The following is a 22,707-nucleotide window of genomic DNA, read 5'->3' as shown; positions in this document are numbered from 1 at the left end:
TTATTTTCTATCTTCTTCCCTACTGCCATTCAGACTTTTGAGTGGCCCTACCTCGCACTAAGTCGATCTTTCTCTACACCCTAGCTATGACTGTAACATTACATTCTGCACTCTCTCCTTTCCTTCTCTATGAATGGCATGCCTTGTCTGTATAGCGTGCAACAATACTTTTCACTGTATACTAATACATGTGACAATAATAAATCAAATCAAATTTCAGCTGAGTAAAATTGACTGAGTAAATTCCCCAATTTAAACCTTTTATCTTTAACCTATCTTTATCTTTAACCTAGGGGGAATTCACAGTTAACTTCATCGCAGTGTTAATGTAAGCCTTACTTGTGACTAATAAATAAACTTTAACTATCTTTGCCCTTTTCCACACTGAATCTAACTGAACTGTGAACACCACCATTAACATGCTGTCCGTCTGATACCGCTGCTCCTGCCAGAATCCACTCCCATAGTCCAGAACTGCCATTCTCTTGTTGGACTTGCTACATGCTGGTTAAAATGTTTCTCCTGAATGCACTTTAAGAATTTTATGTCCTCTGCACTGTTTACACTGAATTCATCCCTGTTAATATTAGGGTAGTTGAAATCCAATAGTATTCATGCCCTATTGTTTCTATTCTTCTCAGTAATTTACTTATGTATTTGCTTTCTTATTGCTCTTGGGGCTAAGGGGATCAAGGGATAGGGGGGGAAGGGAGGGATCAGGATATTGAATTCGATGATCAGCCATGATCAAAATGATTGGCGGAGCAGGCTCAAAGTGCTAAATGGCCTACTCCTGCTTCTAATTTCTATGTTTCTATAGCTTTTCTATTTCCCCCTGACTGCCTGGGGACCTATAGTGTACTTTCAGCAGTGTGAATGCCCCTCTTTTATTCCTCAGTTCAATTCATATAGCCTCATTTAACATTATTTGGATATTCTACCAATCTATATTCAATGGCCCAGCCTCCACTGTTCTTTGGGGTAGAGAATTCCAAAGATTAACTACCCTCAGTCAAGAAATCCCTCCTCATCTCCATCTTAAATGGGAGACCCTTACTTTGAAACAGTGACTCCCTAGTTCTTGGTTCCCCTGTGAGAGGAAACATCCTCTTGGCATCTATCCTTTCAAGCCCCCTCAGAATTAATAAGTTAAGTCTCATTCTTCTAAACTCCAAAGTGTATATATAGGCTCTACATTTCTTCATAATACGACCTCTTCATTCTAGGAAACCTGAAATGCCTCAAAGCAAGTATATCCCTCCTTAAACAAGATCAAAACTACACACTGCTGTAGATGCAGTCTCACCAATACCCTGTATAGTTGCACGTTTACGTTCCATTCCCTTTGCAATAAAGGCCTGGTGGTGTAGGTGAAATGGTTTTTGGTGAGGCGTCCCAGGCTCTAAACCCAGTGATCATTGGTTGCAAGCATCTTGTAAGTCTGGGCAGTATGTTCATAGCTCTGTTGAAGCAGTGATTGCACCACATTGGAGTGAGAAAGGAAAGTAAAACATGTGTAGTTCCCCAAGGGTATGCACATGGATGTTTGTGAAAGTATTGCATAGTTTATTTAGTCACATAAAATTTATTAATTTTGACCATTTTCCTGTGTTACCCATTCTCACCTGGCGAGTGCCAACTCGGATTCTCAGTAGCTGATGAATGTGAAGACATGCAATGGGTCAATGGATGGTGACAGAACTGCTTTGTGTCAGTTGGGGGGCTTGAGTTGGGTCATCCAAATAGTTACTTTGGTCCAGTCTGAGTGACTAACAAATCTTTGAGCTATTAGAGCATCCCTGGCATCCTGAGCAGCAATGTGATCAGCTGGTGTATCATTGAGTTCCTATTGTTATCCTCCACTCCTCTGGGATCCACATCACATTAAGAGTGCTGAGTAAGTTGTTCCTCCTGCGTATCTAGTCTTCATTGCTGTGCGCTTTGTTGTGCAGAGTGCAACATACCACAAATACCCGAGAGCCCTTGCTGGCAAGTACTGAAGGATTCTCCAGACCTATCTAGACACCCGAAGCACATATTGATCATGACCATGGCTTGCTTGATGATACATCTAGTTGTCAATTGGCTCATATCATAGCAGTCCTTGCGTTGTTAGGAGTTGATCACCTAACAGTAACAAGATTACCAAGTGTCCAGAGAAGAGGTGTGAATTGCCATATCAGAAACATTGTTTATCAGAAATCAGCGGGGCTACTCTGTTCTTACAGATAGACCTTTGAACAGTAAAAGAATTGAGGGTTATGGTGCATGGGCGGTAAGTGGAGCTGAGTCCACAAAATGATCAGTCTTGGTTTAGTTGAATGGCGGAGCAGACTTGAGGGGCCAGATGGCCTACTCCTGCTCCTAGTTCTTATGTTCTGTACAAATGATAAATTCTAAAGGCAAGGAATTTGAGAGATAGACAGCCAAATCCACAGGGTGGCGTATCATAGAGGCAGCTCACAGTATAAGTTCTAGCATCCTCTTTGAGTAAGGAGGCTAGTCTTCCATCCAACAGCCAAATGGGCCAAAATCTTCAGAGAGGCCCGTGTCAATTGGTGGAGTTCCTCAAAGGTGTTGTCAGCCAGGGTTGAAGTGGGTATGCATTGTTGCCTTTCAGCCATCCCTTAACACAGGTTCCACCCCTTAAAACAGGTTCCAGGACCAATGAGTCAGGATGTTGGGCTCTTGTAGTGTGAAAGCTTCCTGACAGCTCCCAGGGAACCTGGCACAGACTTGCATAAACCTTTCCTTGTGGTTACAGGCCAGCTGAATATTGATGGAATGAAATCCCTTGTAGTCTAAAAATATGCTTCGTTGATCTGGAGATGCTTGCATGGTCACATGTGTGTAGTCAATGGTATTCTGCTCTGGCAAGCGAAACAAATATGCAAATCTGAGTGTCTACTCATTTTGGCATCAGCGGACAAGTTTATGTATCACCCAACCCCGGAAAACAATCCATCTATCCCTGATTTATGCTGTTATATGTAGCTGATTGAGTGCTCCTTGCTGTGTCTCTGGTCATGCTCTAGAAGGGACCAAATGAAAAATAATTGAGGGTGGTGGTGCTTTAGTAACACATGGCAACCAGGACTGCTTCTAGGAGGTTGAAGATGTCTGTGACCACCTAACATGGTAATCTCAGCCTTCGGATGCACTGCCCTTCCAATGAATCAAGGAAGCTGAGCCTCTCTCTATAGACCATCAGGGGCAGTGCCTGTTACAGACCTGATCCCTTGAATGTTACCCTCTCTGTTGCTGATCTGTAGCTCCCTCCAGAACGCAGCCTTGTTGCTATGGGCTTTTTTCTGCATCTGAGGTCCAATCAAAAGCAGCCATTACTCCGCCCACCCTAACGTTATCTGTGTGAACACAATAACAACTGACATTTATACAGTGCCTTTAATGTAACAAAATGTTCCAAGGTATTTCACAGCAGCATTATGAAACAAAGTACGACACTGGGCCCCAGAAGCAGATGTTAGGTCAGATAATCAAAAATTTGGTCAATGGGGTAGATTTTAAATAATGGCTTAAGGCAGGCAAACAAGGAGAGGTTTAAGGAAGGATTTCTATAGTTTAGGACCAAGGCAACACAGGGCTTGGTCGCCAATGGTGGTGTAATTATAACTGGCAATGGGCAAAGGCCAGAATTAGAGGAGTGCAGGTGTCTCAGAGGGTTGTGGGGCTGGAGGATATTTTTATCCTCTCACGGGATGCAGACGTCGCTGCTAGGCCATCATTTATTGCCCATCTCTAATTGTCCTTGAGAAGGTGGCGGTGAGCCGCCTTCTTTAACCGCTGCTGTCCATGTGGCGTCAGTACACCCACAGTGCTGTTAGGAAGGGAGTTTCAGGTTTTTGAGACAATGACTGTGAAGGAATTGCAGAGATAGGAAGAGGGTGAGACATTAAAGGGATTTGAAAACAAGGAAGAGAATCTTAAAATCAACACACTGTTTGACTGTGGAGCCACTTTTGTTCCCAAATATTTCATACACTGCCCCTTCCTAGAAAGTGCACAGTAAGAGCCAATTTCAGGAAAATGCATCCATTTTCAGTCACTTTTTTTCTCTTGTTCAGTTTCATAGAATCATAGAAACCCTACAGTATAGAAAGAGGCCATTCGGCCCACTGAGTCTGCACCGACCACAATCCCACCCAGGCCCTACCCCCATATATTTTACCCGCTAATCCCTCTAATCTACGCATCCCAGGACACTAAAGGGGCAATTTTAGCATGGCCAATCAACCTAACCCACACATCTTTGGACTGTGGGAGGAAACCGGAGCACCTGGAGGAAACCCACGTGGACACGAGGAGAATGTGCAAACTCCACAGACAGTGACCCAAGCCGGGAATTGAACCCAGGTCCCTGGAGCTGTGAAGCAGCAGTGCTAACCACTGTGCTACCGTCCCCAGTTATTACTGGGGACAATCAATCACTTTGATTAATTGAAAACTCCGCATCCCACTATGCATCAAGTTCTACATGACTATCCTTGCTGACAAGAGTTCAGTCTTTCCCTTAACATAACAGTGGTGGTTGTCTCTTTAAGGATTCATTAAGAGTAAGGGTCACATGACCCAGAGAACCAATCGAGAACAGGGTGGAGGTGAGTTCGACTTCCTGTTCCAGAACCTTCTTGCAAGCTGGGTAGCAGTTATGAGGCTGTAATCCTCTGTATTATAGTTATATGTAAATAAATGTTACAGCTGTTATTTACAAGAATTATTACATTGGTGATGAGAATAAAAGGAAAAATAAATGTTCCAAGATAGTGAGTATAAAGTTATGTTAATGTTTGGTTCAAGCTGAGAAACAGAAGAGTATTTGCAGATATGCCCCTATTTGGACACATGGACTCTTTTGATGCCTCTGTGGAGGATCAGATACAAAATGTTGAATGTTGGGCTATTTTCATGCCAACAGAATAGAGGAGGAGGGAAAGAGAAAGATAATCCTCCTGAGCGTGTGGGGGACGTGGGCCCACAACTTAATACACAGTCTCACATCCCCAAGCACACCCGACTCCAAGTCATTTACTGAGATAGTGAATTAGTGAAAACATATTACCTCCCAAAGCTATCAGTATTTTGCAGTGATTTAAGTTTAACTCAGTTAGGAGAGCCTCTAAGGGAACTATTTATATTACCAAGTTTAGACAGATCTCAGTGCAGTGCAACTTCAGAGCCACACTCAACGATATTCTGTTGGACTGTTTAGTTCGCGGGGTAAACAATGAGGGTATCCAAAGGAAGCTATTGGTAGAGGCAGAGATAGATTTTAAGAAGGTGCTGAAGAACATTGAGAAGGGTGCGCAGAATGGTGCAGTTCACCAGTTAGGACAGGAAGCTACAATCAGCAGTGGTGCCAAAAATGAAGATGTAGTTTTAGTATGGGAAGCAAATGCATCCACAATCAGAACAAGAAGATTTAAATGAGCTCACTACCCAGGATTGAACTAGAGTGCTACCGGTGCGGGGTAATCACTCCCCTGAAGCCTGTAGATATAATGAGTCTGAATGTTTTTTCTGCCATAGGAAAGGTCACTTAGGCACCAATGTAAAAGTAAGTCAAGTCTACTCAGTAACAGAGTTAGCAAATTAGATGATGCACATGGAATAGGTCTCATAACCAGAAGTGTATAATATGGAAGAGTCCAGTACTAAGGATTTAAATGTTCACTCATTGTTCAGCTTGAGAGTGGTAAGGTAGTCCCCATCACTCTGATGCTTTTGGTAAATGGTAGACCCTTAAAGGTAGAAGTTCATATGAGAGCCTGTGCCCTGGTGATAGGAGAAGACACATTTTGATATTTACAAGGAGGAATCCAATCACTGAGTTTGAGGGATACTGCAGCTAAACTAACTTAGACAGGAGAAGCCATCCAGATAAAGGGTACAGCCTCAGTAAGCTATTGGCAGCAGTCTGCACAGCTCCCAAAAAACCATTAGAGTACAAAACATACATGTTATCTATGTACAAAAAATATAGTTATTACAACCTCAGAGCAGTAAAATAAGGCAGGTCAAGTTCATTTTATTTTAGAATGTTAACGTGCTCAGTGAATTGAAGATAGTGCAACATCCTTATAAATACAGACATTTTAAAATGAAAAAATACATTTTTCTGTATTTGGTGTCCAAAGAGAATGGATTTCATCACAAAATTGTGGAACTGAGACTGAACACATCTTCAAATAAACCAGGAATCCAATCCAAAGACTGGGACAAAAATTAGCTTATGAAAATCTCATTGAAAGTTCCGAAATGGAGAGTGACAAAGGTGCGTGATTAACAAGCTAGCACACACAATGAATGGTATATTGCCACCACTGATACAGCTTCCAATAAAGAATCAAATAGAAGTGTATTTGATAGTACATTTCTAGCAATACTTAGTATTTTGCATGCTTTTCAAAGTCTTAATCTGAATCTTTTACAAACAGTTCCAATGTTTCAGGAATATGCAATGAACTGTTAGGATTTAGAATACGTTGCCTGATAAAGTGGTGGATACAGATTCAATAGATTTATCCTTTAAATTGGATAAATACTTATGGGGAATATGTTGCAAGGATGAGGGAAAGAGAAGGGGAATGGAATGAACTGGATTGCTTTTCAGAAACGCTGACACAGATTCAATGGGCTGAATTCAGTGCCGTATTATTCGATGATTCTATTACATAAATGCAGCTGCTTCGTGATAACACATTCAGAACCCCCGTGGAAGTTGGGCATAGGCAAACTGGAGAGGACTGGGGGTCTGATGATAGATTTTGTGAGGAAGGATCAATGACAGCAGTTTTGATGGGCATAGGCATTAAGAGAATGCTAACAGTACATCGAAGAGGAGATAGTTGGGTTGACTTAGGTCTCATAACCTAGGGTGGCACAGTGGTTAGCGCCAGGTACCTGGGTTCGATTCCAGCTTCGGGTCACTATATGGAGTTTGCACATTCTCCTCGTGTCTGCGTGGGTTTCCTCCAGGTGCTCTGGTTTCCTCCCATGTTCCGAAGATGTGTGGGTTAGGTTGATTCGCTTTGCAAAATTGCCCCTTTAGTGTCAAGCAGACTACCAGCATAAATATGTAGGGTTACGGGGATAGGGTGGGATTGTTGTTGGTGTAGGCTCCATGGCCTCATTCTGCGTTGTAGGGATTCTATAATTCTGTGATAACCAGAGATGAACCTGATCTCCCACGCAAGTGCTGAACAATTCAAAACTAGAACTCCTGAGCCATCACCTGCCATTATAGGAATAAAATAAAGTAATGATAAAGCAAAATGTTAAAATATGTATTGAGGCAATTACATGATGCAAACTCTCCTCAACATATAATGTACCTTGTTTAAAATAAACATTTCAAATTGCAGATCAATAAAAGAATCACAGAGATCTTCAGCAACACTGAATTTATTGGTTCTGAATTTTTAACTCAACAAATATGTTTTGTTTCCCTATCAACATTTACATAGCATTTGAACTGTAAAATGCTAAAGCTTTTCAGGAAACTTGGGCCGTGGGAATAAAACTAGAATCACAGAATACTGCACAGGAGGAGGCAATTTGGCCTGTCGTATCTATGCTGGGATTCTGTGAGAGCAACTCGCCTAGTGCCACTCCCTGTAGCTTTACAAATCATTGAATGGTTACAGCACAGAAGGAGGCCATTCAGTCCATGTTAGTTCATCTAGTGCCACTCCCACCTTTCTCCCAAAATCCTGCAATTTGTTTCTCTTCAGATAATGATCCAAATCTGTTTTGAAAACCACAATTGAATTTCCCTCCCTCATATTCAGTAATATTTAATACCCAGTCCTGGCCTCTTGAACCAGGTTTCGTTATTATTTTTATTCATTTACAGGATGTGGGTGTCACTGGCCAGGCCAGCACTTCTTGCCCGTTCCTAATTGCCCCTGAGAATGTGATGGTGAGCCGCATTCCTGAACTGCTGAAGTCCATGTGGTGCAGGTACACCCACAATGCTGTTAGGGAGGGAGTGTCCAGGACTTTGACCCAGCGACAAGGAAGGAATGGCGATATATTTCTAAGTCAGGATGGTGAATGGCATGGAGGGGAACTGCCAGGTGGTGGTGTTCCCATGTATCTGCTGCCCTCGTCCTTCTAGATTGTCGTGGTTGTGGGTTTGGAAGATACTGTCTTAAGGAGCTTTGGTGAATTCTGCAGTGCATCTTGTAGATGGTACGCACTGCTTCTACTGAGCGTCGATGGTGGAGGGAGTGAATGTTTGTGAATGGGGTGTCAGTCAAGCAGGTTGCTTTGTCCTGGATTGTGCTAAGCTTCTTGAGTGCTGTTGGAGCTGCATGCATCCATTACACTCCCAACTTGTGCCTTCTAGATTGTGGATCGGCTTCGGGGAGTCAGGAGATGAGTTACTTGCTCAAGCTTTCCTAGCCTCTGATCTGCTCTTGTGGCCACAGTATATGGCTAGTCCAGTTTGGTAGCTGGTCAATGATAACTGCCAAAGATGTTGATAGTGGGCGGCGATTCAGTGATGGTAATGCCATTGAATGTCAAAGGAGGATGGTTAGATTCTTTCTTGTTGGAGGTGGTCATTGTCTGGCACTTGTGTGGTGCGAATGATATTTGTCAACCCAAGCCTGGATATTATCCAGGTCTGGCTGCATTTGGACATGGACTGCTTCAGTATCTGAGGAGTCACAGTGGTGCTGAACATTGTGTAATCATCAACGAACATCTCAATTTCTGACCTAAGGAGGAAGGTCACTTATGAAGCAGCTTTTGGGCCAAGGACACTACCCTGAGGAGCTCCAGCAGTGATGTCCTGGACTGTGATCACTGACCTCCAACAATCACAACTATGTTTCTTTGTGCTAGGTATGACTCCAACCAGAGGAGAACTTTCCTCCTGATTCCTATTGATTCCAGTTTTGCTGTCAAGGAAAGTCACTCTCATCTCACCTCTGGAGTTCAGTTCTTTTATCCATGTTTAAACCTAGGCTGTAATGAGATCAGGAACTGAGTGACCCTGGTGGAACATAAACTGAGCTTCAGTGATCAGGTTATTGCTAAGCAAGTACTGCTTGATAGCATTGCTGATGACCATTAATGACACATCATCATATTCCCACATGACTATCTGTCTCTGCAGATCACCATCTTATTTACTATATTACTTGCATTCATGTACATGCAATTTAGACCATATTACATTCCCTCTTACTCCCATCCTACTCTAGCGCTATCTCTCTGAAAGAGCATCTTACCCATAGAACCATAGAAAATTACAGCTCAGAAACAGGCCTTTTGGCCCTTCTTGTCTGTGCCGAACCATTTTTTGCCTAGTCCCACTGACCTGCACTTGGACCATATCCCTCCACACCCCTCTCATCCATGAACCCGTCCAAGTTTTTCTTAAAGGTTAAAAGTGACCCCGCATTTACCACTTTATCCGGCAGCTCATTCCACACTCCCATCACTCTCTGCGTGAAGAAGCCCCCCCTAATATTCCCTTTAAACTTTTCTCCTTTCACCCTTAACCCATGCCTTCTGGTTTTTTTCTCCCCTAGCCTCAGCGGAAAAAGCCTGCTTGCATTCACTCTATCTATACCCATCAAAATCTTATACACCTCTATCAAAACTCCCCTTAATCTTCTACGCTCCAGGGAATAAATTCCCAACCTATTCAATCTCTCTCTGTAACTCAGCTTCTCAAGTCCCGGCAACATCCTTGTGAACCTTCTCTGCACTCTTTCAACCTTATTCACATCCTTCCTGTAACTAGGTGACCAAAACTGTACACAATACTCCAAATTCAGCCTCACCAATGCCTTATATAACCTTACCATAACACTCCAACTTTTATACTCGATACTCCGATTTATAAAGGCCAATGTACCAAAGGCACTCTTTACGACCCTATCCACCTGTGACGTCACTTTTAGGGAATTCTGTACCTGTATTCCCAGATCCCTCTGTTCAACTGCACTCTTCAGAGTCCGACCATTTACCCTGTACGTTCCTCTTTGGTTTGTCCTTCCAAAGTGCAATATCTCACACTTGTCTGCGTTAAATTCCATTTGCCATTTTTCAGCCCATTTTTCTAGTTGGTCCAAATCCCTCTGCAAGCTTTGAAAACCTTCCTCACTGTCCACTACACCTCCAATCTTTGTATCATCAGCAAACTTGCTGATCCAATTTACCACATTATCATCCAGATCATTGATATAGATGACAAACAACAATGGACCCAACACCAATCCCTGCGGCACACCACTAGTCACAGGCCTCCATTCAGAGAAGCAATCCTCCACAACCACTCTCTGGCTTCTTCCATTGAGCCAGTGTCTAATCCAATTTACTACCTCCCCATGTATACCCAGCGACTGAGCCTTCCTAACTAACCTCCCATGAGGGACCTTGTCAAAGGCCTTGCTGAAATCCAGGTAGAGAACATCCACCGCCTTCCCTTCATCCACTTTCCTGGTAACCTCCTCGAAAAACTCTAATAGATTGGTCAAACATGACCTACCACGCACAAAGCCATGTTGACTCTCCCTAATAAGTCCCTGTCTATCCAAATATTTGTAGATCCTATCCCTTATCACACCTTCCAATAACTTGCCCACCACCGACATCAAACTTACTGGCCTATAATTTCCCGGATTTCTTTTGGAACCTTTTTTAAACAACGGAACAACATGAGCCACCCTCCAATCATCCGACACCTCCCCCGTGAATACTGACATTTTAAATATGTCTGCCAGGGCCCCTGCAAGTTCAACACTAGCTTCCCTCAAGGTCCGTGGGAATACCCTGTCCGGTCCTGGGGATTTATCCACTCTGATTTGCCTCAAGACAGCAAGCACCTCCTCCCCTTTAATCTGTAAAGGTTCCATGACCTCCCTACCAGTTTGCCCTATTTCCGTAGACTCCATGCCCGTTTCCTCAGTAAATACGGATGCAAAAAAACCATTTAGTATCTCCCCCATCTCTTTTGGTTCCATACACAGTCTACCACTCTGGTCTTCAAGAGGACCAATTTTATCCCTCACTATCCTTTTGCTCCTAACATACCTATAGAAGCTCTTTGGATTTTCCTTCACTCTGTCTGCCAAAGCAACCTCATGTCTTCTTTTAGCCCTCCTGATTTCCCTCTTAAGTAGCTTCTTGCACTTTTTATACTCCTCGAGCATCTGATCTGTCCCTTGCTGCCTGTACATTTCATACAACTCTCTCTTCCTCTTAATCAGTGTTACAATCTCCCTCGAGAACCAAGGTTCCTTATTCCTATTTACTTTGCCTTTAATCCTGACAGGAACATACAAACTTTGCACTCTCAAAATTTCTCCTTTGAAGGCCAAGAGGACATCCAGGCCAGGTCTACTCCGTGCCCGCCCTATCCCTGTAACCCCAAGCATTTACCATGGCTAATCCATCTAACCAACACATCTTTGGATACTAAAGGACAATTTAGCATGGACAATCCACCTAACCTGCGCATCTTTGGAGTGTGGTAGGAAACCGGAACATCTGGAGGAAACCCATGCAGACATGGAGAGAATGTGCAAACTCCACAGTCTCCCAAGGCTGGAGTTGAACCTGGGTCTCTGGTGCTGTGAGGCAGTAGCGCTTGCCACCGTGCCGCCCACAGTATTCAGAAGTTTTTTTCTCTTCAGAAAATTATCCACGATTGAATCTGCCGCCACTACCCCAACCACTCACTGTGTAAAAAAATATTTTCCTTTTGTGAATCTGTTAATTTTTTCCACAGGTCAGCTTAAACTGATGTCCTCTTGTTCTCGACTGTTCTGTCAACGGTAACAGTTTCTCTTTATCTACTCTGTCCAGATCCCTTATGATTTTGAGCACCTCTAGAAAATCTCCCCTCAATTTTCATTTTCCAAATGAGAACAGGCCAATCTTTTCCAATCTATGTGTGTAACAGGAGTCATTCACATAAATCGTTTCTGAACTCTCTCTGAAGCCTTCACATGCTTCCTAAAGTCCACTGCCAGAATCGGGCATATGGCTGCAGTGAGACCAGCCAGTGTTTTATAAAGGCTCACCCCAGTGTTTTATAATAGCTCACCATAAACACCTCACTTTTTGTACTCCATATCATTTTGTTTTATTCATTTGTGGGACATGGGCATTGCTGGCTGGCTGGCCAGCATTTATTGCCCATCCCTAATTGCCCAAGGGCGGCTGAAAGGCAACCACATTTCTGTGGCTGTGGAGGCCAGACTGCGTCAGGACTGCAGATTTCCTTCCCTAAAGGACATTAGTGATCCATTATCTGTATTAATAAAGCCCAGGATCCACATATACCTTCTTAATAATCACTTTTTGTCCTGATATCTTCAACAATTTTTGCATGCATCTGCCTAAGTTCTTGCACTCCCATTTAGACTTTAACCCTTTATACCGCCTCTTCTCAGTCCTCGTATTAAAATTCATCACTTCACACTTCTCTGCATTTGACTGCATCCGCCACCCAGTCTACATCAATGTCCCGTGTTTTGAACGGCCTGCAACACATGGGAATTCTTAGACATTCCTTGTAGTTTGGATGACCATTTGCAGAAAGTGCCTCTGGGTTGATCAGCTCCAGAGCCAGGTTTCGGAGCTTGAGCATTGCTTGGAAGCTCAGTGGTGCTTCCGCGAAGCTGAGAGATTCATAGAAAGCAGGCTTTTAGATGTGGTCGCCCTGCAGCTTAAGGAAGTGCAGTCAGAGAAGGAATGGATGACCAGTCAGAAGGAGGTGGGGCAGATAGGTAGCCAAGAAAGCCGCAGAGTTCATCTCACCAAAGAACTGTTTTTCTCTGTTGGAAAATGGTGAGAGTAATGGTTTCTCTGGGAAGTGCAGCCAGAGCCAAGTTCATGCCACTGTGGGTGGCTCAGCTGCACAAGGTGGGAGGCGTAAGAATGGAAGAGTAATAGCAATAGGAGGCTCAATAGCGAGAGGTGCAAACAGGCGTTTCTGCAGCCACAGACATGACTCCAGGATGGTGTGTTGCCTCCCTGATGCCAGGGTCAAGGATGTCATTGAATGGTTGCAGGGCATTCTGAAGGGGGGGGCGTAAACAGTCAGAGATCGTGGTTCACATTGGTACCAATGACACAGATAGAAAGACGGATGAGATCCTGCAACAGAAATTTATGGAGCACTCTGAAAAGCAGGACCTCAAAGGCTGTAATCTGAATTACTCCCGGTGCCGTGTGCTAGTGAGTATTGAAATAGTTGGATAGAGCAAATGAATGTGTGGCTGAAGAGATGGTGTAGAAGGAAGGGCTTTAGTTTCTTGGATCACTGGGTCCGTTTTTGGGGAAGGTGGGACAGATACAAATCGGACAGGTTGCACCAGAATTGGGCCAACATCCGTGCAGGGATATTTGCTGGTGCTGTTTGGGGGTGGGGGGGGGTTTAAAAATAATTTAGGAGATGAATGGGATATGGAGTGGAGGTACAGTAGGGGGTGATGCACAGCCAAATATAGAAGAAAAACTAAGTCAGTCTGGAAGGCAGAGGGTAGATAGACATGTTAAGGCACAGGGAATATGGCAAGGCTGGATGGCATTTATTTTAATGCAAGGAGTCATACAGGTAAGGCGGATGAATTGAAAGTGTTGATTAACACACAGGAGTATGACATTATTGCGATGACAGAGACTAAGGGAGGGGCAGGACTGGCAGCTCAATATTCTGGATATATATTCTTCAGGCGAGATGGGGGAAGATGTAAAAGAGGAAGTGATGTCCCATTATTGAAGGAGGAGTCAATTGCTACAGTGAGGAGCGATGATGTTCTAGCAGTTCTAGCAGGCTCCTCAATTGAGGCCATATGGATAAAACTTAAAAAATGAAAATGGGGCAACCACTTTGCTGGGAATGTACTATACACCCCCAAACAGTCAAGGAGAGCTAGAGGAGCAGATATGTAGGCAAATCTCAGAGAAGTGTAAAGATAATAGGTTAATACTAGTCAGGGATTTCAACTTCCCCAATATTAATTGGGTTAGTCAAAATGTGAAAGGCTTAGAGGAGGTGGAATTTTTAAAGTGCATCCAGGAGAACTTTTTGAGCCAGCACATAGAAAGCCCTACAAGAGAGGGGGCAGTACTGGACCTAATTTTAGCAAATGAAGCTGGGCAGGTGGTAGAGGTGTCATTGGGGGGGGCATTTTGATGATAGTAATCATAACTCAGATTGCAGCGGCTCCGTCTCTAATTTTCAAATCTTCTCTGGTCACAGGAGAGGTGCTAGAGGATTGACAGACAGCTAATGTAGTACCATTATTCAAGAAAGGAAGTCGGGATAAACCACGTTACAAGCCAGTGAGTCTATGAACAGTGGTAGAGAAATTATTGGAAAAAAATCTGAGACTTGGAGAGGCAAGGATTAATTAGGGATAGTCAGCATGGGTTTGTCAGGGGGAGATCGTGTCTAACAAATTTGATTGAAATTTGAGGAGGTGACCAGATGTGTAGATGAGGCCAGTGCAGATGATGTAGTCTACATGGACTTCAGTAAGGCTTTTGACATGGTCCTGCATTGGAGATTGAGCAAGAAGATAAGAGCCCATTGGATCCAAGGCAATTGGGTAAATTGGATCCAGAACTGAGCAGAGGGTGATGGTTGAAGGTTGTTTTTGTGACTGGCTCCCTGTACCACAGGGATTCGTGCTGGGTCTCTTGCTCTTTGTAGTATACATTAATGATCTAAACGTGACTGTATGAGGTATGCTCAAAGTTCATAAATTACACAAAATTGCTGGTGTGGTAAATAGCGAGAAGGAAAGCCTTAGATTACAGGATGATGTAGACTGACTGGTCAGATAGGCAGAACAGTGGCAAATGGCTCTTCACCCTACCTGTAACTGCAACACTGTTTTCTGCACCCTTTCCTTTCTTCTCCCCTAGTACTCTATGAACGGTATGATTTGTCTGTATAGCGTACAAGAAACAATACTTTTCACTATATCCCAATACGTGTGACAATAATAAATCAAATCAAGATGAGTACTTGAAACTCTATAGCATACAACCCAGATTAAGTGCTGGAAAATGGGATTAGAATAGATAGGTGCTTGATGGGCAGTACAGACATAATGTTTAAGTTTATTTTATAATTTTCACAAGTAGGCTTACATCAACACTGCAATTAAGTAACTGTCGCCACACTCCAGTGCCTGTTGGGTACACAGAGGGAGAATTTAGCCTGGCCAATGCACCTAACCATCCAGTCTTTTGGACTGTGGGAGGAAACTGGAGCACCGGGCAGAAACCCACGCAGACACAGGGAGAACATGCAGACATTGCACAGACAGTGACCCAAGCCAGGAATTGAACCCGGGTCCCTAGCGCTGTGAGGCAGCAATGTTAACTGTGCCACCTTGCAACCCTATACAATGGGCTGAAGAGCCTCTTTTTGTGCTGTAAAGGTCCATGACTATCACTGTCTTCACAGTTCACAATTGAGTGTCATGTGTAGCTGCTGAAATTGTGCCCAAATTTAACACGGCTTAGATTGCATCATTCCCCTATTAAGATTGTGCCCAGGTTTTATCAGCTTGAGCTGCTGTCTCTGACCCGCTCTGTCCCTTTAATAGGCATGATGTGGAGATGCCGGTGTTGGACTCGGGTAAACACAGTAAGAAGTTTAACAACACCAGGCTAAAGTCCAACAGGTTTATTTGGGAGCAAAAGTCACAAGCTTTCGGAGCCTTAAGGCCTTTAATAGGCTCCAGGCAGTTGCAACATCCCACGCCCTACGTCACTTTGGCGGGATTCCCTGACGTCACCTGCCATCACGTGATACAGGAGACTCCGCCCACTCGGGCTCGAGCCTCCCAGCCAATGCTGTCCGCGCGCTGTCATCACGTGAGGCCAAAAAAACACCCCGCGCGGGAGAGTTCGTTTCGCCCAATATTTACGATCGAAAACACAAAAAAAACATTCGCCATTTGACACTTGGTTTGTGAAATAAAGCAATAAATTAAACACTCCCAAAAAAGGAAGCAGCCCGTTACAAACTCTCCATACAGCAAATTTAAACGGCGCCTTTTCAACCGTCGCTGGAGATGGGAATCACGTGACCAGCAGCGCGTAGGGTTTCCCGGGTTCCTGTGCACGGGGTTGTGGGCTCGCCGCCTGTTTTACACTCCCCACACCTGGAGTTTAGCATCAGACTCGACTGGATCCAATCGCTCCAGACTGGCTGCTCCGTTCAAATACCTAATCCCCGCCCCCCCCCGGTAATACCTAAGCCTCGGCAGATTTCGCCATCCCCGCCGTGGTGTTACGGCCATTACTGGAGCACTTTGGCACTTCCAGGCACCGGCCATTTCCGAAATCCGCCGCTCAGTCTCTCGGCCAGTTCCGGAACCCGCCACTCGACTGTTCGGCCGTTTCCGGAGCCCGCTGCTCCGCCGTTCGGCCGTTTCCGGAGCCCGCCGTTCGGCCGTTTCCGGAGCCCGCTGCTCCGCACTTCGGCCGTTTCCGGAGCCCGCTGCTCCGCCGTTCGGCCGTTCCCGGAGCCCGCCGCTCAGCTCTTCGGTAATCTCCGGAACTCCACTTGTCCAGCCTCAGTTGCAGAGTGGAAGAGGTTGCTTGCTGGTGGTTACAGTCTCACTGAGGCATCAGAAAACTGAAATCCATTTCACACAGCGAAACCTCTAGTTACTCCATCCCTTCATGACTGGCTGGCTCTTTAAATGTGTCGCTTCTACATTCAATGACTTTTACCTATGAACCCACTGGTGCAATTTATTTGTGCTGCAGCACCATTGCAGCTGGGGTGACATGCAAAATTCTCTCCTGTTTCAAAAAACTGGTCCATACCAGAAGCTGGGAAATCCATGGTGAAAACTCACCTACAGTCGTCCCCCAAAACCTGTCCGCTATCCACAAGGAATAAGTCAGGGAATCGAACCGGGGTCCCTGGTGTTGTGAGGCACCAGTGCTAACCACAGTGCCACCGAATGCTGTCTTTGCCTTATCCCATGATTAAATAAAAATTCTTGGAGAATAAGAACCAGAAGCAGGAGTAGGCCATTTAGCCCTTAGAGTTTGCTCCGCCATTCATTTTGATCGTGGCTGATCATCGAATTCAATATCCTGATGGAATATTCTCCACTTGCCTGGATGAGTGCATCTCTAACACTCAAGAAGCTTAACACCATCCAGGACAAAGCATTTGATTGGCACCCCACCCGCATTCACCTCCCCTTCACCCACACACCACTACCTGGTAGTTCTCCAAGTAACTCACCACCCTGACGTGGAAATTTATCGCCGCTCCTTCACTGTCACCGGATCAAAATCTTGAAACTCCCTAACAGCCTTGTGGGTGCACCTACCCCACATGGACAGCAGCAGTTCAGGAAAACAATTTACCACCACCTTCTCAAGGGCAATTGGGGGTGGACACTAAATGCTGGCCTAGCCAGCAAAGGCCATATTCCATAAATGAAACTGTGGCAGCAGTGTGTGCCATCTTGATATACTGCAGCAACTTGCCAAGACTCCTTCAACACCATCTTCCAAGCCCACAACCTCTACCAGCTAGAAGGACAGGGGCAGTAAACGCATGGGAACACCACTACTTGCAAGTTCCCTACCAAATTACGCACTGTCCTGACTTGGAAATACATCATCATTTCATTGCTGTTGCTGAGTCAAAATCCTGGAACTCTGTACTTAGCAGCACTGTGGGTGCAGCAGTTTAAGCAGGGAGCTCACCACCACCTTCTCAAGAGCAATTAAGAATGGGGAATAAATGTTTAAAGTATTGAAGTTTATTTATTAGTGTCACAAGTAGGCTTGCATGAAGCTACTGTGAAAATCTCCCAGTTGCCACACTCTGGCACCTGTTTGGATACACTGAGGGAGAATTTAGCATGGCCAATGCACCTAACCAGTACGTCTTTTTGACTGGGAGGAAACTGGAGCACCCGGAGGAAACACGCAGACACGGGGAGAACGTGCAGACTCCGCACAGACAGTGACCCAAGCCGGGAATCGAACCAGGGTCCTTGGCGCTGTGCCACCGAATGCTGGCTTTGCCTTATCCCATGATTAAATAAAAATTGCTGGAAATGCACAGCCAATCAGTCAGTATTTACAGGAAAAAAAACGCCGGTGAATTCTTGGAGAATAAGAACTAGAAGCAGGAGTAGGCCATTTAGCCCTTCGAGTTTGCTCTGCCATTCATTTTGATCGTGGCTGATCATCGAATTCAATATCCTGATTTTCCCCCCGCAAAGTCACAAGGATGGATATGTTGGCCGATGAATGGGTGGGGACAAGTCATGAGATGAAGTTTGCAACCTTACTGTCCACACATGCTGCCTTACCTGCTGCATATTTTCATAATTTTCTCATTTTTTTGTTCCAAAGAATAATTTAATTGGTAAAGTGGCCCCATTAAAATAAATGCAGGAATTTGTTAGGTAATATAAGAGGCCAGCAAATCATTGAACTTAATGTAGAAAATTATAGTATGAGTGTTTTGCTTTATTATATTCTTGGGTTCATTAAAAGCATAAAAGGGGACAAAAGTCATCGCATTATCTCTTCTCTAATTCGATAATCTCCCAGCCTTCACTAATCACGCTTCATTCTTTTTTGCAAAAAGGGTACAAAAGTAAAATACTGCCGATGCTGGAAATCTGAAATAAGGACAGAAATTTCTTCAAATAGTCAGCGGTCAGGCAGCATCCGTAGAGAGGGAAGCAGAGTTACCAGGCAGGATTATCCTTCCAGGAGAAGGTAGTGGATTGTTTCTGGATCCCGAACCCTGCCTCCTGGAATGGTCCAATCACAGCTCCCAATTTTCACATGGGTGGATTACTAATTGGCCAGATTGTGGATTGGGTGGCCACTTAATAGCCATGAGGGTAGGATTGAAAGCAAGCCTGGTTTAAATCCACCACGACAGCCACTACTATGGCTGCCATTTCATTACTGTGTAACTTGCTGGGAATAAAATGATGGTACAAGAGAGGCAGAGACCAGGGCACTGCTGCTCCCCGCTCCCCAATTTTGCTCACTACCTCGATGTTCTCCTTGAGGCAGTGAGGGAGAGGATGGAGATCACAGGTCTACATAAAGCTCAGCAACACAGCAGATGACATGTGGTCCACAGAAACTGGGCTCTATATAGAAAGAGGTTCAATGGCCTTCTTCACTCTGGCAAGGTGAGTGCAACACTACACCCTCAGACAGGCATCTGGATATTCAACCTCCCGCAGACACACCTGGGGCACAAGGGTCAGGGCCATGCTACTACTGAGGGCCTGTCAGTATCATGTCCTGCAGCTTTTTATGTATATGAGCCGCTGGCATTGACCTAAACAGGCCAGCAGTGTGTGACCTCTTTAATTCTGTCCTTGCAGGAGAAGTGGACACATAATGCCCACATAAGGGCCCAGATGGTAGGCGGCTGTCATCACCACAATGGAAGAGAGAGCCATGGAGACTACTCAGTGACACTGGTACTCAAGTCAGGGAAGGTGAGATGGGTGTCCATGGTGGAAATGGTGATTAGAGAGTGCAAAGTTTATATTAAGGAGGAGTATTGCATTCCAGCTTGAGAGTTGCCGATGCCTCCCTTCATTGGGAAGCCTCAGCTTTGCAGTGGCATCTCCTCTCCAAGGCTAATTCTCGTGATCTTTTGTGTTTCCCACAAATGTTGATGTTGAGGTGCTAAGATCGATGCCTGTCATCATCACCTGGTTCAGCACTGCCAGAGCAGAGCTCAGGCTAAACACTGTCACACCTCACGAGCACACCATTTACCAGCACAGATTCAGACACCTCTGTGGGCTCCTGCACACAATTAGATAGGGTAGGGCTAGGTGAAGAGCATGTAACAAGTGTGGAAGAGGAAGTGACAGAGACAGCTGTGTTCAATGCCCCCCAGAGGATAGAGGGCAAATGTAGTTCTGCTCAGCTGGGCACCTGTTCAAGGTCTCAGTCATTTCCTCATGAAAGTACAAAAGAACAAAGAAAATTACAGCACAGGAACAGGCCCTTCGCCCCAGGTCTGCACCGGCCATGCTGCCCGACTGAACTAAAACCCCCTATCCTTCCGGGGACCATATCCTTCTATCCCCATCCTATTCATGTATTTGTCCAGCCGCCTCTTAAAAGTCACTATCGTATCTGCTTTCACTACCTCCCCCGGCACCCACCATCCTCTGTGTAAAAAACTTGCCTTGTACATCTCCTTTAAACCTTGCCTCTTGCACCTTAAACTTATGCCCCCTAGTAATTGACTCTTCCAAAAGGCTGGGAAAAAGCTTATGACTATCCACTCTGTCCATGCCCCTCATAATCTTTTAGACTTCTATCAGGTCGCCCCACAACCTCCGTCGTTCCAGTGAGAACAAACCAAGTTTCTCCAACCTCTCCTTTAGCTAATGCCCTCCATACCAGGCAACATCCTGGTAAATCTTTTCTGTACCCTTTCCAAAGCCTCCACATCCTTCTGGTAATGTGGCGACCAGAATTGAACACTATATTCCAAGTTTGGCCTAACTAAGGTTCTATAAAGCTGCAGCATGACTTGCCAATTTTTAAACTCAATGCCCCGGCCGATGAAGGCAAGCATGCCGTATGCCTTCTTGACTACCTTCTCCACCTACGTTGTCACTTTTAGTGAGTGACCTGTGTACCTGTACACCCAGATCCCTCTGCCTTTCTCTTAATACTCTTAAGTGTTCTGCCATTCACTGTATATTTCCAATCTTTATTAGACCTTCCAAAATGCATTACCTCACATTTGTCCAGATTAAACTCCCTCTGCCATCTCTCCGCAAAAGCCTACAACTGATTTATATCCTGCTGTATCCTCTGACGGTTCTCATCATTATCTGCAAATCCTCCTACCTTTGTGTCGTCTGCAAACTTACTAATCAAACCAGTGACATTTTCCTCCAAATCATTTATATATATTACAAACAGCAAAGGTCCCTGAGGAACGTCACTTGTCACAGCCCTCCATTCAGAAACATACCCATCCACTGCTACCCTCTGTCTTCTATGACCGAGCCAGTTCTGGATCCATCTTGCCAGCTCACTTCTGATCCCATGCAACTTCACCTTCTGTACCAGTCTGCCATGAGGGATCTTGTCAAAGGCTTTACTGAAGTCCATGTAGACAACATCCACTGCCCTACCCTCATCAATCATCTTTGTCACTTCCTCGAAAAACTCAATCAAGTTAGTGAGAACACGACCTCCCCTTCACAAAACCATGTTGCCTCTCGCTAATACGTCCACTTATTTCCAAGTGGGAGTAAATCATGTCTCGAAGAATCCTCTCCAATAATTTCCCTACCACTGACGTAAGGCTCACCGGCCTGTAATTACCTGGATTATCCTTGCTGTTCCTTCTTAAACAAAGGAACAACATTGGCTATTCTCCAATCCTCTGGAACCTCCCCTGTAAGAAGTCTAACAACACCAGGTTAAAGTCCAACAGGTTTATTTGGCTGATAAATAAACCTGTTGGACTTTAACCTGGTGTTGTTAGACTTCTTACTGTGTTTACCCCAGTCCAACGCCGGCATCTTCACATCATGAGGATACAAAGATTTCTCTCAAGGCCCCAGCAATTTCCTCCCTTGCCTCTCTCAGTATTCTGGGGTATATCCCATCAGGCCCTGGGGACTTGTCTAAGGAGGCTCTACTTGGATCAGCAACAACAGGTGTGCTCCCACATCTCAGGGTTCCCAAAGACAATGCACAATCATGGCCTTAGAATCCATCTAGCTCATGTACACCACCATGGTACAGGGCTTTGATTGCATGAACTCCATTGTGAGTGTGGCCAATCTCATGGAGAAACATATGGGGCAGCATTCTTGAGTGATACAGGAACTGAGTGCTGTCGTTCACAGAATGCATGTCACACAATGTAGCCTTGAGCTAGTTAGTGAGACTGATGGTACAGAGATGTTTGGAGGGGATGCCCATTACACTCCAGCTGGTGGTTCCCACCAGCTATCCAGAGTACCATGCAAGCAAGGGCTGAGCCTTGTCATTGGGGAGAATGAAGGTACCACCCCTCAAAGGATATCATAGTCATCATTGGCCTGCTTGACCCCTCTGACTGAAGTGGCATCCATACTGCTGGGCTCAGACAAGGAGGCTGCTCTTGCAGGGACGTAGGAGCCTCTGGAGCTGCGCCCAATGATAGCTTATTGGCACATTGCTTTACCATACCCTGGGCAGAAAGAGTCAGCACCTCGCCTGACTGTACCCTGGGTTGAGAGGGAGTTGGTCCCTTGCCATATTCTGGGAAGGGAGAATCAGCATCTCATCTGACCATACCCCATGGAGAGAGAGTGAGCACATTATCTGATCATACCTTGGGAGAGACGGAATTGGCACCTCACCTGACCATATGTCAGAGTGAGAGAATTGACAGCTTGCCCAACTGTACCCTGGGAAGCCTACTTTCTGCTATTTGCCTTCTTGCATTTAACAAATGCCTTCCTGACACAACATCTTTAAAATTTGTCATGCATTCTATCCCACTTAAAAATATATATATTTCCACTATTCACCTCTGTCCACACTGAAATGGTGCTGAAAACTAAACCCAGGTACTGCTCACCAAATAAACCCACCAACAGATCCACACCCTTATTGTAAAGTTTTACTGTAACATCAAGATGCTGAGTGCACTGAATGTAACAAATTTTGATC

General features: G+C 44.9%; 1 long non-coding RNA gene across 1 annotated transcript; it reads right to left on the bottom strand.

Annotated features, from left to right (window-relative positions):
• Nucleotides 1–6,017: 6,017 nt before the first annotated feature.
• On the bottom strand, nucleotides 6,018–16,380 carry LOC144506808 (uncharacterized). Its single transcript, XR_013499964.1, has 3 exons — nucleotides 16,255–16,380; nucleotides 14,865–14,937; nucleotides 6,018–7,252 (listed from the first exon to the last, which is right to left on the bottom strand). It is a non-coding gene; the product is annotated as an uncharacterized LOC144506808 (long non-coding RNA).
• Between the last annotated feature and the right edge of the window lie 6,327 nt (nucleotides 16,381–22,707).

The sequence above is a fragment of the Mustelus asterias genome, chromosome 18 (genome assembly GCF_964213995.1).
Source record: "Mustelus asterias chromosome 18, sMusAst1.hap1.1, whole genome shotgun sequence".
NCBI classification, from domain to species: domain Eukaryota; kingdom Metazoa; phylum Chordata; class Chondrichthyes; order Carcharhiniformes; family Triakidae; genus Mustelus; species Mustelus asterias.
This window is presented reverse-complemented; position numbering and strand designations above follow the sequence as displayed.